Raw genomic sequence first — 14,463 nt, 5'->3', positions numbered from 1 at the left:
AAGGCCTGCCCAGTTTTAAGGGGAGAAACATCAATACCACCTCTTGATGGAGGTTAAGGGGGGGAGGGCATGATTCTGGAAGAGCATCAGAGACTGGAAGCATGTTAAAGTCGTTTTTGTAAGACAGTTTGCCACAGGGAGGGAGTATAGATTATTGTTCTAAGAAGTTCGACTAAGGAGAAAAGGATAGAAAGATAAGAGAACAAAGCAGGATCAAAGTAAATTTTCTTTGGCCTGGCCGTGTGAATGCACCACTGACAGACGGAGTAGTCTGGAAAGGAACCCAGGCAGTCTGCAGAAATTTGTACTCTGAACCACGTTGCCTGCAGAGCAAGGATCACCAAACCATGGCCTGTGAACCAAATACGGCCCGTTGCCTGTTTTTTTACGAAGAGATTTAAGGTGTTTTAAGTGAATAAATAAATATCCATTTTTATCTTTAATTTGCTATTAAAAATAAGTCTCTTATGACCTAAGAAAATTCCCATTTCAGCCTCCATAAATAAAATATGATTGAACACAGACATGCTCACTCATTTATATATTGTCTTGGTGGCTTCCGTGCTATGCCAGTGGATTGAGCAGCTACAACAGAGAGCATATGGCCCACACGGCCTAAAATATTTATCTTTCTCTTTATCAAAGTTTTTGCCAACCCCTGGTGTGCCGTGTTTCTCATAGACCCATTTGTGTCTTTATATGCAAGATGGATGTTTCTTAAAACAGGAGGGTCCCTTCCACATGTGGCATGATTTTTAAAAAAATAAATAAATAAATAAAACCCTCCAGATTTCCTGACTTCCTTGCTAGCTTTCTATAGGGATATAAAAAGAGTGGCTAAATGTTTGCTTTTATTCCTGGTCAATATTGACTTGCACTTTATCATTTATATAGCATTTTAGACCTGTAGTTTTGCATGTTGTGGCTACTTTCTCATTTGTCTCTCTGGCCTTAAATATCACTTCCTCAGAGAGGTCTTCCCTTATGAACCTGGTTCAAGCAGGTCCACCCCCGCCTCCTTATTGCTGGAACACTGACTAGTCCCCTCAGTCACTGCACCCAGGCTTGTCACATTATTTGCCCACCTGTCTGACACCAGAGTGTGTGCTTCCCATGGCAGCAGGGACCTGGCTCATCCCCAAATTCTCAGTGGCAGTGTTTATGCTTTATCCATCTGGCATGCTGCCAGCTGTATGGATATGTCTGTGAATGAATGAATGGTTTCCGTATTTTGGCTTTAGCTTCCAAAAGTAGAAGGGCACTTTTGATTTCAGCATAATCTGAAGCACGGATCTCTTGATTTCCATTTCACTCAAGACTGTGACTTGGGGGTTGGGTGAGTCTGCATACCCTGGGGTTGGGATTCGTGGAACAGAGAAACAGTGTGACACTTCCAAAGCTGGCAGGGGCAGAACAGGGGAGTGAGGGGGTTCTAACCCAGAGCCTGTGGCCCAGCCTCCAGCCACGATTGGGCTGGAGGACCCCGGGAAGGGGCCACAGGCAAGAGGATGACTGGGATGGAGCTGCCGGCTTGGGGCTGCTTTTGTCAACGGGGGCCACGCCTTCCAAGCTTCAGGAGGACAGGTTGCAAGAAGTCAGGGAGGGATGCAGTTAGGCTGGCTGAGACTCGTGTCAGGGACTGAAGAAGAAACAGAAGGAGCGAGGAGTCTCCCTTCTGACCTTGAAATCCTGGTGCTGCATCCCCCACCCCCTTCCTCCTCTACCCCCAGATGCTTTTTTTTGTACCAACCAGCCTCCCCTAGCCCCTGCCTCACTGCCCTCATCTGACCCGTGGCTCTTATTCACATCATTTCTTAAAACCACTGCAAGAGCTTCCACTTCATCTCCTTCAGCGTCTTCTCCCCTGAGATAAGCTTATTAAGGGTAAATCTGATCATGATTAAACCCCTCCAGTGGCTCCCTAATCCTCACCAGATAAGACCTCAATAGTTTAAATATTGACACAAGCTCCACCCATTTTGGCTTATTTACATCGCTCCTTCCCTCAAGCCCCATGGAATGCTCCATTGTGGAGGCAAAACAGGGCCATTTCCTTCGTCTTTACCTAGAATGCCTCCAATTTTTACATGCAACTCCCTCCCACTTTGAGATTCTTCTCAACTACAAACACCTCTGTGAAACCTCCCCCAGGGAGAGTTCTCAATTCTGTTCACCCCATCTCCTATCCTTCTGCCCCTGCTTGGCTGTGTGGCTCTCCTGGCTCTGTGTTCTGTTCCTCTCCCTCTACCTGCCTCGCCTCACACCCCCCCATCCCATCCCATCCCATCCCATCCCATCCCATCCCCCCCTACTCTTTCTCTCAAGGGAACATGGTGGATGACATTACAGTTTTTCTGTGTAAACCTCTTTGTCTTCACACTGTTATGTTGTGTGATGTTTCAGCTGGAAAAATCTCTTATTATCTTCTCTGAATCCTCAACCCCAAGAATATTTCCTGGAACACAATAGACTTGTATCAAGTTTTTGGCAGAGGGGAAAAAGAGAACCAAAGGAAGGGAATAAAGAGGAGAGGAAGGGAAGAAAGGCAGGAAATTAGTGTCTGTAGAAGTGTAGAGTGTGGACCGTGTAGTGGTCCACGTAGTGACCATGGAGATGGCTTGCATGGCTGTGCGGCCTGTGCTCTGTGGCAGGAGAATTGATGCTGAAAATGATGGGCCCCAAAAGGCCATTGCAGTGGATTGCACAGGTGATGGAAGAAGAATTTCATTAAAACCTTGTGGTCTAAAATCCGATCGCTTGGTTTCCCCGTTGAGAGCTGTGAAACCTTGAGAACACTGGGTGCGCGCTGAGCATTTATACTGCCTCACCTGCCAATAGGGATGATGCCTGAATTCTTAAAATTTTAAATGTCACCTTAACTATATTTAAATGAAACAAAATATCTGTAAATTCTTTAGATCAGTGTTTGGTACATAGAAAATAATCAAAAGCACATAAGGGCACCTGGGTGGGCTCAGTGGCTGAACGTCTGCCTTCGGCTCAGGGCATGATCCCGGGGTCCTGGGATCGAGTCCAGCATTGGGCTCCCCACTGGGAGCCTGCTTCTCCCTCTGCCTGTGTTTCTGCCTCTCTCTGTGTGTCTCTTCATGAATAAATAAATAAAATATTTTTTAAAAGCCCATAAACCCTCACAAACAATGTTAAGATAATCACACAGGGTCATTAACTCAGAGGTCTATTAACATGACCCTTTATTCACAACTGAGGAAGCAGGTCCAGATAATGATTAGCAGCAGTGGGATGGGAACAAGCTCTTTTTAATCAAGTCCAGTGTCTTCTCATAGAAGTCACGGCAGTGAAGAGGTATAGGAAAGTCCACTTAAGGAAAGGATTCGGGACACCAGGGTGGCTCAGCGGTTGAGCATCTGCCCTCAGCTTAGGTGGGGATCCCAGGGTCCTGGGATCGAGCCCCACATCGGGCTTTCCGCAGGGAGCGCTTTTCCCTCTGCCTATGTCTCTGCCTCTCTCTCTCTCTCTCTGTCTTTCATGAATAAATAAATAAAATCTTAAAAAAAAAAAAAAGGAATAGTAATTCTTAGAAGCATGTGCCAAAAGCTGTTTCATCTGCTCCTAGCATCCCCCCAGAGAAGGCAACATCATTCTAGATTGGCAGATGAAATCAAGGAAGTGGCCACTTTATGAAGACTGAGGAGCAGAAAACATTCAGTAGTAATGCCATAAAGCCCATTTCAGACGGGTTGGCCTGTGAAGATACCCCGTGGCTGCTATAGAAGGCCATATGCTGGTAACAAAATGACCAGCCATGCATGGAGTCAGAGAAAACAGCCTCCCAGTTAAGACAAACATTATTCTAAGGCTCTGCTGTAATAATGAAAAGGGAGAGTGGACTGCGAAAATACAAGTTGTCTCAAAAAAAGAACATAAATTGATAGTTGGGCTAGTTGCAAAGTCCTGGTTTGTGTGTTACAAGAACTAGCCTTGGATGGTTGCTTTGAAATACATAAGGCAGAGAACAAAGTAACTGCTTCCAGAGATTTTCTTTCTTATTTCTTTTTTTTTTTCCTTTGTCTCTCTCTCTCAAAAAAAAAAAAAAAAAACCTTAAAAAATGTCTTTAGGAAAACTCACCAGTTTGACTTACAGTCATCATTTTTTAAAGCTCGGTAGGTGCATACTTTCTGAATATTACTCAAAATTATGCTGCCTCCACATTTATGAACACAAAGCATGAATCAAATGTTGCCACTCTCCTTCTTTTAAGAGAGTCCCTGGCTTCTGGAATCCTCAGGCAAGTATTCTGAAACTTACGCACGTGGAGCATTGCCAAAATACAGATTTAGGATGGTTTAGGGTTTATCACTAGAGCAATGTATGGAGTTATTTTGGAGACTATTAATTAGATCAAAATTATGTTTACCTCATTAACAATTCCTGAGAGAGAGAAAGTCATGTCAGCAGTTCTGGGATCTTTTTTTTCTCAACCTCAGACAACACTTTTTTTTTTTTTTTCAAAGTTTCTGTTTTGCCGGATACTTCAGTTAATAATTGGTTGACATAAATCACTTTGCAAGATGTTAAGAGCTAGGGTTACTTTGAGGGAAGGCAGTGGGTGGCTATAAATAAGGCAGCTCTGAGGGTATGGAGAACTGCCACATGCTGGCAAGTGGCTGGAAGCCTGAAGCTTTTTCAGGTCTTGTGCAGGTCGTGTGAGGTTCTGAGTCACGTGATCTGGGCAGAGCATCCATGTCGTGCCCTCATGGTACTGAGAGAAACCCTAGACACAAGAGGTGGGGATAAACGAGGAGAACCATGCTGCAGCCAGTGCCTCCAAGAATGAGGCCATGGGGGTCAGCATTAGGGCTTTGAGGGCTGGAACTGATGGCCAGGTTCTCTGGAGAGATGAAGAGTGCGAAGAACCAGAGGATAAGGAGACATGTAGAGAATGTGCACAGAGAATGAAGGGAATGGAATTCCATCCTGTGCAAGGGGACTGTGGCCACGTGGCTAGAGAAAGCCTGTGAGTGGCACCCTGGAGTCTTTCTTGAGAGCTGACTACATGCTGTACCCCTGGGCCAAAGGGCTTAAGAGCTCCTGTCCAAAATGGATTTATTTATTTTTTCTCTGTTTCTGGGTTCCATTTTCCATGTCTTTGAGTCCACCAAAGAGAGCCAAAGCAATCTCCACGTTATTTTTCAAATAGCCCCTTTCCCCTTCACTTGTCACTATGATAATCTACTCCTATGGGTAATTATGAAGCATCAGTTGAATGATGTCTATCCTATAGATCGATGTCAAAACCCCTCTTTTCAAGTAGAAGGATTTTACCATGAGGCAATTGGATTTAAATGAAAAACAGTGGTATTTAGACTGGGGGGAATCAAACTCTGGTCCTGCCACTTTGGGGGTGAGATGTTGGTTTTGGTATCAGAGAAGCCATCTGAACATCTTAGCCTCAATTTCTTCTCATGGAATGCTGAAGATTAGAACAACAGTGCATCTAATATGTTCAGTACAATTCTGGATCAAAGAGGTTTTCTCCATCAAAATTAGTTTCCTTATGCTCAAAATCTCTCTACTTTTCACCAATGCTAAACAAGTATTAATGGCAGTTAATTTTTAAAAATATTCACTGATTTGCTTCAGTTGAATTCTATCTTTGAAGTTTCAAGGAAATCATCACAGTGAAACCTTGTCATCCACAGATGACATGTCAGGATGTACTGATGAAGTTTTCTTTGATAGGGCAGTGGAGAGACTTGGTGGCTCTGAGGGAATTCAATGAGGGAAGGTTTTCTGATCATCTCTGCAGTTCTAGAGCTTGAAAAAAAAGAGAACAAATTGAATTTGTATTGATTTCTTTCAAAATACACTTAGAGAAAAAAATGATTTCTTGAGCAACTTTTTTTTATTTATGGCTAAGCACAGACCTCAGCCACTGAAGGCATAAATTCTCACATGAGAAGCTACTACACAAACACCTAAAATGCATAGCAATGGAGGAAGCATACACAGCAGTGGAAGAGATTAACTCAAGGAGCAAGATGTACTGACTCTGGCCACCCAGGGAGTTCCCATTTACTAAGAAATATTAATAAGTAGATAAGGCTCTTGAAACATCCTGACCTAGAAAGTCACAGCCATCAGCTACTGCCTCACAAGTACATCGAACCCACCTCTCACCCTGTGCCCTCTTCCCCAGTGGATGTGAAACTTTCCAGTTGGGAAGAAAGTACATCTAACACCATCCACATCCTCTTGTCCCCTGTGAAGTGGCCTTGTCATTGGCACAGTGGCAGGACCTCACTAACACTCCAGGCAGTCCGTTCCAACTGCAAACACCCCCAACCATTGGACCAGGTTTTTGTTTTTTGTTTTTATAAGATTTTATGTGTTTATTTGACAGCACTAGAGAGATAGAGCAAGTCTGAGTGAGGGGGCAGAGGGAAAGGGAGAAGTAGATTCCCCACTGAGTAGGGAGCCCGGCTTGAGGCTTAATCCCAGAACTCTGGGATCATGACCTGAGCTGAAGGCAGTCATGTAACCAGCTGAGCCACCCAGGGGTACCTGGACCAGTTCTTCATATGCTTGGCACTCTGTGGTCTCCATCTACTACTGGTCCTACTTAGTTAGACTCCTACAATATCAAAGATGAGAAAAACCACCAAGCAGTCAAATATAGTATGATCAACAACCAACTCCCCAGTGTCTTACATGTGTGTATCTAAGTATGTGCATATTTAAACATATTTTATTGCTATAAGCAAAGTGTAGCACAAATTAATAAAAATAGAATATTTAAAAAAAATAGAATATTTTAATTATAAATTCTATATAGCCACTGATTCTCACAGAGTATTTTCAATGATTTTACTGAACTCTATTCCTTATAGCTAACCCGTGGTTGCAACTGACTGAGGCTGGTTATTATTTAGTTGTTGTTGTTATTTTTTAAGTGTAATTAACATACAATATTATATCAGTTCCAAGTGTGCAACACTGATTCTAACATTACCCCATGCTCACCAGGGTTAGTATATTCGTTGTCACCACACAACCCTACTACAATATTATTGACTCTACTACCTACACTATACTTTTCATATTTGTAACTTATAACTGGGAGTTTATACCTCCTAATGGCCTTCACTTATTTTGTCCATCCGTCCTACCATCTTCTATCTGGAAACCACCAGTTCTTTGCATTTAAGAGCCTGGTTTTTTGTTTTTGTTTTAGATTCCATATATAAGTGAAATGATACGGTATTTGTCTTTATCTGTCTGACTTCACCTAGCATAATACCTTCTAGATCCATCCATATTATTGCAAATGGCAAGATTTCATTCTTCTTTATAGCTGAGTAATATTCCATGATTGATTGACTGATTGATAGATAGATCTTACATCTTCTTTATCTATTCCTCTATCCATAGACACTTAGTTTGCTTCCATATCTTAGCTATGTAAGTAATGCTGCAAAAAACATACATGTGCATATATTTTTTCAATTTAGTGTTTTTGTTTTCTTTGGGTAAATACCCAGTGGTAGAGTTACTGAATCATATGTTGTTACTATTTTTATTTGTTTGAGGAAGATCCATAATGTTTTCCAGTGGTTGCACCAGTTTGCATTTCCACCAATAAGGTAGGAGGGTTCCCTTTTCTCTACATCCTCACCAATACTTGTTATTTTTTTTTGTTATTTATTTTTCTTTATTTTTCTTTTTTTTTTTATACTAGCTACTCTGACTAGTCTGAGGTGTTATTGTTTTGATTTCCATTTCCCTGATGATGAGTGATGTTGAGCATCTTTCCATGTGTTTGTTGGCCATCTGGATGTCTTTTTGGAAAGATCTCTATTCAGTTCCTCTGCCTGTTTTTAAATCAGATTGATTTTTTGGTGTTGATTCATATAAGTTCTTTATATGTATTTGTATATTAATCTCTTATCAGTTATATTAATATTTACATATTCTTATCAGTTACAATATTTACAAATATATCTCCTAGTCACTAGGTTGCCTTTTTTTTTTTTTTTGATGGTTCCTTTTGCTATGCAAAAGCTCTTTATTTTGGTATAGTCAAAATTATTTATTTTTACTTTACTCTCCCTTGCCTGAGGAAACATATCCTTGAATATGTTGCTAAGGCTGATGTCCAAGAGATTACTGTTTGTTTTCTTTGAGGCATTTTATTGTTTCAGGTTGCACATTTAGGTCCTTAATCCATTTTGAGTTTATTTTTGTGTACGATGTAAGATGTATGATGGTTTTATCAACATCATGTATTCTTGCCTCCTTTTGTTGTAGATTAATTGACCATATATGTGTGGGTATATTTCTGGTCTCTCTATCCTGTTCTATTAATCTACATGTCTATTCTTTGCCACTACCATACTGTTTTGATTACGATAGCTTTGTAGTATATCATGAAATCTGGGATTGTGATACTCTAGCTTTGTTCTCTTTCAAAATTGTTTTGACTATTTTGTGGTTCCATTCAAATTTTAGGATTATTTGTTCGAATTCTATGAAAATGCTATTGGTATTTTGATAGCACTTGGTTGAATCTGTAGATTGCTTTGGGGTAAAGTGGACTTCTTAATGATATTAATTCTTCCAATCCATGAATATGGAGTATCTTTCCATTTGTTTATATCTTCTTCAATTTCTTTCATCAATGTTTTTTTATAGCCCTCTGAGTATAGGTTTTTCACCTCCTTGGTTTAATTAATTTTTAGGCTTATTTATGGTGCAATTATAAATGGAATTTTTTCTTAATTTCTCTTTTGCTTAATTATTAGTGTATAGAAATGCAACAGATTTCTGTGTATTCTGCATCTTGCAAGTTTACTGCGTTTTATCCATTCTAATAGATTTTTTGGTGGAGTCTTTAGAGTTTTCTATATAATGTATGCCATGTGCAAATAGTGACAGTTTTACTTTTATCAATTTGTATGCCTTTTATTTCTTTTTCTTGTCTGATTGCTGGAGCTAAGTCTTCAATACTATGTTGAAATAAAGTGGTGAAGGGGTGCCTGGCTGCCTCAGTTCATAGAGCATGTGACTCTTAATCTCTGGTTCATCAGTTCAAGCCCCACATTGGGGGTAGAATTTACTTTAAAGAGAGAAAAGAAAGAAAAGAAAAAAGAAAAGAATGAGGTGAGAGTAAGCATCCTTGTTTTGTTCCTGATCTTAGAGAAAATGCTTTCAGTTTTTTAGCATTGAGGAAGATGGCTGTGGGCTTCTCATATGTGGCCTTTATTATGTTGATGTATGTTCCCTTTGAAACCTACTTTGTTGAGAGGTTTTTATCAATAATGGATATTGTATTTTGTCAAATACTTTTTCTGAATCTATTGACATCATATGGGTTTCCTAATTTTTTAAAAGATTTTATTTATTTATATATGAGAGACACGGAGAGAAAGAGGCAGTGACATAGGCAGAGGGAAAAGCAGGCTCTCTGCAGGGAGCCCAATGCGAGACTCAATCCCAGGACCCTAGGACCTGAGTCAAAGGTAGATGCTCAACCAGTGAGGCACCCAGGTGCCCCATGGATTTTTTTAATTTAAATTCAATTTGCCAACATATAGTATAACACCCAGCGCTCATCACATAATGTGCCCTCCTTAATGACTGTCTCCCAGTTACCCCATCCCTCACTCACTTCCCTTCAGCAACCCTCTGTTTCCCAGAGTCAAGAGACTCTCATGGTTTGTCTCCCTCTCTGATTTTTCCCCATTCCGTTTCCCCTCCTTCCCTTGTGGTCCGTTGCACTACTCCTTATATTCCACATGAGTGAAACCATATGATAATTATCTTTCTCTAATTGTCTTATTTCACTCAGCATGATACCCTCCAGTTCCATCCACATCAATGTAAATGGTAGGTATTCATCCTTTCTGATGGCTGATCCTTTCTAGTGTGTGTCTGTATCTCACATCTTTATCCATTCGTTGAAGGGGCACCTGCACCCCAATGTTCATAGCAGCAAAGCCCACAATAGCCAAACTGTGGACAGAGCTGAGATGTCCTTGGTTTTTATCTTTTCTCTTGTTAATGTAATGTATCACATTGACTGATTTGAAGGGATATTAAAAATTCCTTACATCCTGGTATAAATTCCACTTGATTGTGGTGAATGACTTTTTAAATATTTTTAAATTCAGTTTACTAATGTTTAGTTGAAGATTTTTCCATCTATGCTCATCAGGGATATTCATGTGTAGTATTTTTTTTTGGGGGGGGGTAGTGCCTCTCTGGTTTTAGTATCAGGGTAATACTGGTCTTGTATAATACATTTGAAAGCTTTCCTTCTGTTTTTTGTTTTGTTTTGTTTTTGGAATGGTTTGAGAATAACAGGTATTAAGTGTTTGGCATAATTAAGTTTGTTCTTCTTTTTCTAGCTCCCTTAGGTGTAAGGTTAGGTTTCTTGGGATTTTTCTTGTTTCTTGAGGTAACCCTCTATTGCAATGAACTTCCCTCTTAGAAATGCTTTTGCTGTATCCCAAGATTTGGGACCATTGTGTTTTCATTTTCATTTGTCTCTACGCATTTTTTGATGTCCCCTTTGGTTTCTTGGTTGACCCATTTATTGTTTAGTAGCATGTTGTTTAGCCTCCATGTATTTGTGTTCTTTGTAGATTTTTTTTTCTTGGAATTGATTCCTAGTTTAATACTGTTGTGGTAGAAAAAGATGCTCAATAGGATTTCAGTCTTCTCAAATTTATTGTAACTTGTTTTGTGGCCTAACATGGGTCTAGCGTGGAGAACGTTCCATGTGTACTTGAAAAGAATATATAATCTGCTGGTTTTGGTGGAATGTTCTTTATATATCGTTGGAGTCCATCTAGTCTAATGCATCATTCAAAGCCATTGTTCCCTTTCTTTTCAGGCTGGATTATCTATCCACTGATGGACACAGTGTGTTAAAGTCCCCTACTATTATTGCTTTATTGTCAGTTTCTTCCTTTATATCTGCTAATATATGCTCTATTTAGGTTCTCCTATGTTGCATGAATAGATATATGTAGTTGTTATATTCTCTTATTGGAGAATGTGTCTGTATGTGTCCTTAGATCTGCAGTTGAGTCTTTGTAGGCAGTATATAGTTGTGTCTTGTTTTTTATCCATTTAACCACTCTGTGTCTTTTAGTTGGAGCATTTAGTCCGTTTACATTTAAAGTAATTATTGACAAGTATGTGCATCTGGCCATTTTGTTCATTATTTTCTGGTTGTTTTTATAGTTTTTCTGTTCCTTCTCTTATGCTCTTCCTTTGTGGTTTGATGGCTTCTAGTGTTATGCTTGGATTCTTATTATCTCTTGTGTATCTATGATAGGTTTTTGATTTGTGGTTACCACTGGGTTCATATATAACATCTTACATGTATAGCAGTATATATCGATGGTCGCTTAAGTCAAACACATTGTATAAGGGCTAAAATTTTACCTCCCTCAATATTTTATGTATTTGATGTCGTAGTTTATATCTTTTATTTTGTGTGTCCCCTTGACTAATTGTTGTAGTTATAACTGATTTTACTATTTATGTGAGTTAGCCTGCTTATTGGCTTTATAACTAATGCATCTATTACCTTTACTAAATGCTCATTTTTAGCTGTGAAATATTTTCCTTCCATAATTTTCTTCTATTTATGGCCTTTTCTTTACAAAGAATTCCCTTTAACATTTCTTGTAAATCTGACTTAGTGCTGATGAATTCCTAACTTTTGTTTGTCTGGGAACCTCTTTATCGCTTTTTCAATTCAGAATGATGATCTTGCTGAGTAAGTATTCTTAGTTGTAGTTTTTTTTGTTTTGTTTTTGTTTTTTTGTTTTTTGTTTTTTGTTTTTTTTTCCCTTTCAGCATAGTGAATATATCATGCTGTCCACTCTGGCTTGCAAAGTTTCTGTTTAAAAAAATCAGCTAATAGCCTTTTCCCTTGTATGTGGCTTTTTTTCTCTTGCTGCTTTTAAATTATTGTAACTTTTGCCTTTTTTATTATTGTGTCTTGGTATAGACATCATTGGGTTAATCTTGTTAAGGGCTCTCTTTGTTTCCTGGACTTGCATGTCTATTTCTTTCCACCTGAAATAAGCTTTCAGGTATTATTTCTTCAAACAGATTTTCTAACCCCTTCTCTCTCTCTTCTCCTTCTGGCATCCCTATAGTAAAAATGTTATTACACTTGATGATGTCACTGAGTTCCCTTAAACTGTTCTCATTTTTGTTCTTTTTCCTTTTTGTTGTTCAGCTTGGTTGTTTCCCATTATTCCAGATTGCTGATCCATTCTTCTGCATGGCCTAATCTGCTGTTTATTCCCTTGAGTGTATTTTTTTAATTGCAGGTATTGAATTTTTCATCTGTTTTTTTAAATTTTTTACCTCTTTGTTGATGTTTTCATGTTCGTCCATTCTTTTTCTCAAGTCCAGTGAATATCTTTATGACCATAATTTTGAATTTTTCATCAGGTATATTGTTATCAGTTTCATATAGCTTTTTTTATTTTGCCTTCTCTTTCATTTAAACCAATTCCTCTGTTTCCTCATGTCATCTAACTCTTTGTGTTTGTTTCTATACATCAGGCCAGCTATGTGTCCTGGTCTTAAAAGTAGTGGCCTTGTGTAGAAGAGGTCCTGCAGTGCCCTATAGCACAGTCCCTCCTGGCTAACAGAACCAGCCACTCTAGGGTGTCTGTGTGGACTGCATGTGCCCTAAAGTTGTGGTTGAGCTGCATTTGCCTTCAGCCCAGCTGGCTGCTGTGACTTGTTTTGCCTGTTATGGATGCACTAGACAGTGTTGGTCCCCATACTATTGAGAGGCCTGAGGCCACCACAGTCACATTGGTGGGTGGGGCTGGCTGTCCAGCTAGCTGCAGTCACTGATGGTCAGGGTTTGCTCTGTGAGCAGCCAGCTAAATTGTGGATGCTATTGTGTAGGGTTATTTCTCCCTCTCCCCAGAGTAAGTCATTTTGGAGTGGTGCCAGTCCCTGCCCAGGCTACCTGCAGAGCTGTTGGTGGAAGAGGAGCCACTTTCAGGGGATGTCTGATTAAGTGGGCAGGTTGGATGGGGCAGGTCTACAAAAGGACACCAGTGCAGGGCATGCAGTGCCAACAAGGTAGATAGGTAGTGTTAGCATTGGATCCTCCAAGCATCCAACTATCTAGATTGGGGTGGGGGTGGGAATTCGAGGCTGGGAAAGTGAAGAGAAATGGCACCTGCCAGCACTTTTATTCCCAGAGAAATCTCCTGAAGATCCCTGCCCCAACAGCACATGTTCTGTGATTAGTAAATAAATCTCCTTCCTGTATACCGCAGGCACTTTTCAAACTGCTGCTTCTGTGCTTTGTCTCAGGGTAAGTTATTTATTATGCTGTCTCTTTAAGGATGGAGACTCAGTTTCCAATCTCCCTCACGCTCTCCCAGAGTTAAGCCCTGTTGATTTAAAAAAGCTCCTGACATTAAACCCTACTGGTTTTCAAAGCCAGATGTTAGGGAGAGTCATCTTCTTAGTGTAGGTCCCCAGTGCCAGGAGTGCCTGGTGTGGGGTCTAATCCTCTTCATGAGTGTGGTGTCCCTCCTGCTTGTGGTTAATCTCATCAGGGGTTTGGTTCCTAACCACTTCTCTGCCCCTCCTACCCTTTCCGATGTGGCCATCTCTCTACTATTAACCATAGAAGGACCATTCTGACAGTCTTCACATCATTTTTAGAGGTAGTTCCATATATGTAGTGGTTATCTCAGTCCATGGGATGGGGTGAGCTCAGGATCCTCCTACTCCACCATCTTCCATGAATTTATTGGTTGATATATCTTAGTACTGGTGATGAGATAAAAGTATAACAACAACAAAGACCTGTTGGAACTTCTCATTTATTAACAAAGGTGGGTAACTCCTAAATTGGATAGGAGTTCTCAAATATTAGAGGAATATATTCTCATTTTTTGTGCTACTCACATGTGATACCCATAAAGATGACACACTTTTTACTTTAGTCTTTTATTACTATCACTTTCATAAGTCCATACAGCCAACAAAACAATAAACCAAGGCTTGATTTGTAGCATTTGCTGATTTCCATTGTGTAAATACTCCTGCCTGGTAGATCTCAAGCCATCAACATGACCTCACTAGACAGGAAGCAGAGAAATAATGGCACCAGCACAGCATTGTGCAGTATCTCTACCATATAGATAAGTCCAATAAAGTTAAATAATTGGTAAATGAATTTTGAATATTATTTTTTAATGTTATGCTCACTTCAATATTTAACGTAAATTCAAAGTTTATCTAGCATGTCAATGATGGCTGTGTATAAAACCAGTTCACAAAATTTCTAAAACTAAAACTCTCAGTTCTCACAGTCGACGCCAGCACATTCTCACTTACATAGACTCGGACTCAAACTGCTAATTTTACAAAGGAGGAACTGAGGCCCTGGGCAGAAATTGAAATGGTCCAAAATTCAGTAATTTGAC

The sequence above is a fragment of the Vulpes lagopus genome, chromosome 9 (genome assembly GCF_018345385.1).
Source record: "Vulpes lagopus strain Blue_001 chromosome 9, ASM1834538v1, whole genome shotgun sequence".
NCBI lineage: Eukaryota > Metazoa > Chordata > Mammalia > Carnivora > Canidae > Vulpes > Vulpes lagopus.
Note: the sequence above shows the minus strand (reverse complement) of the source record.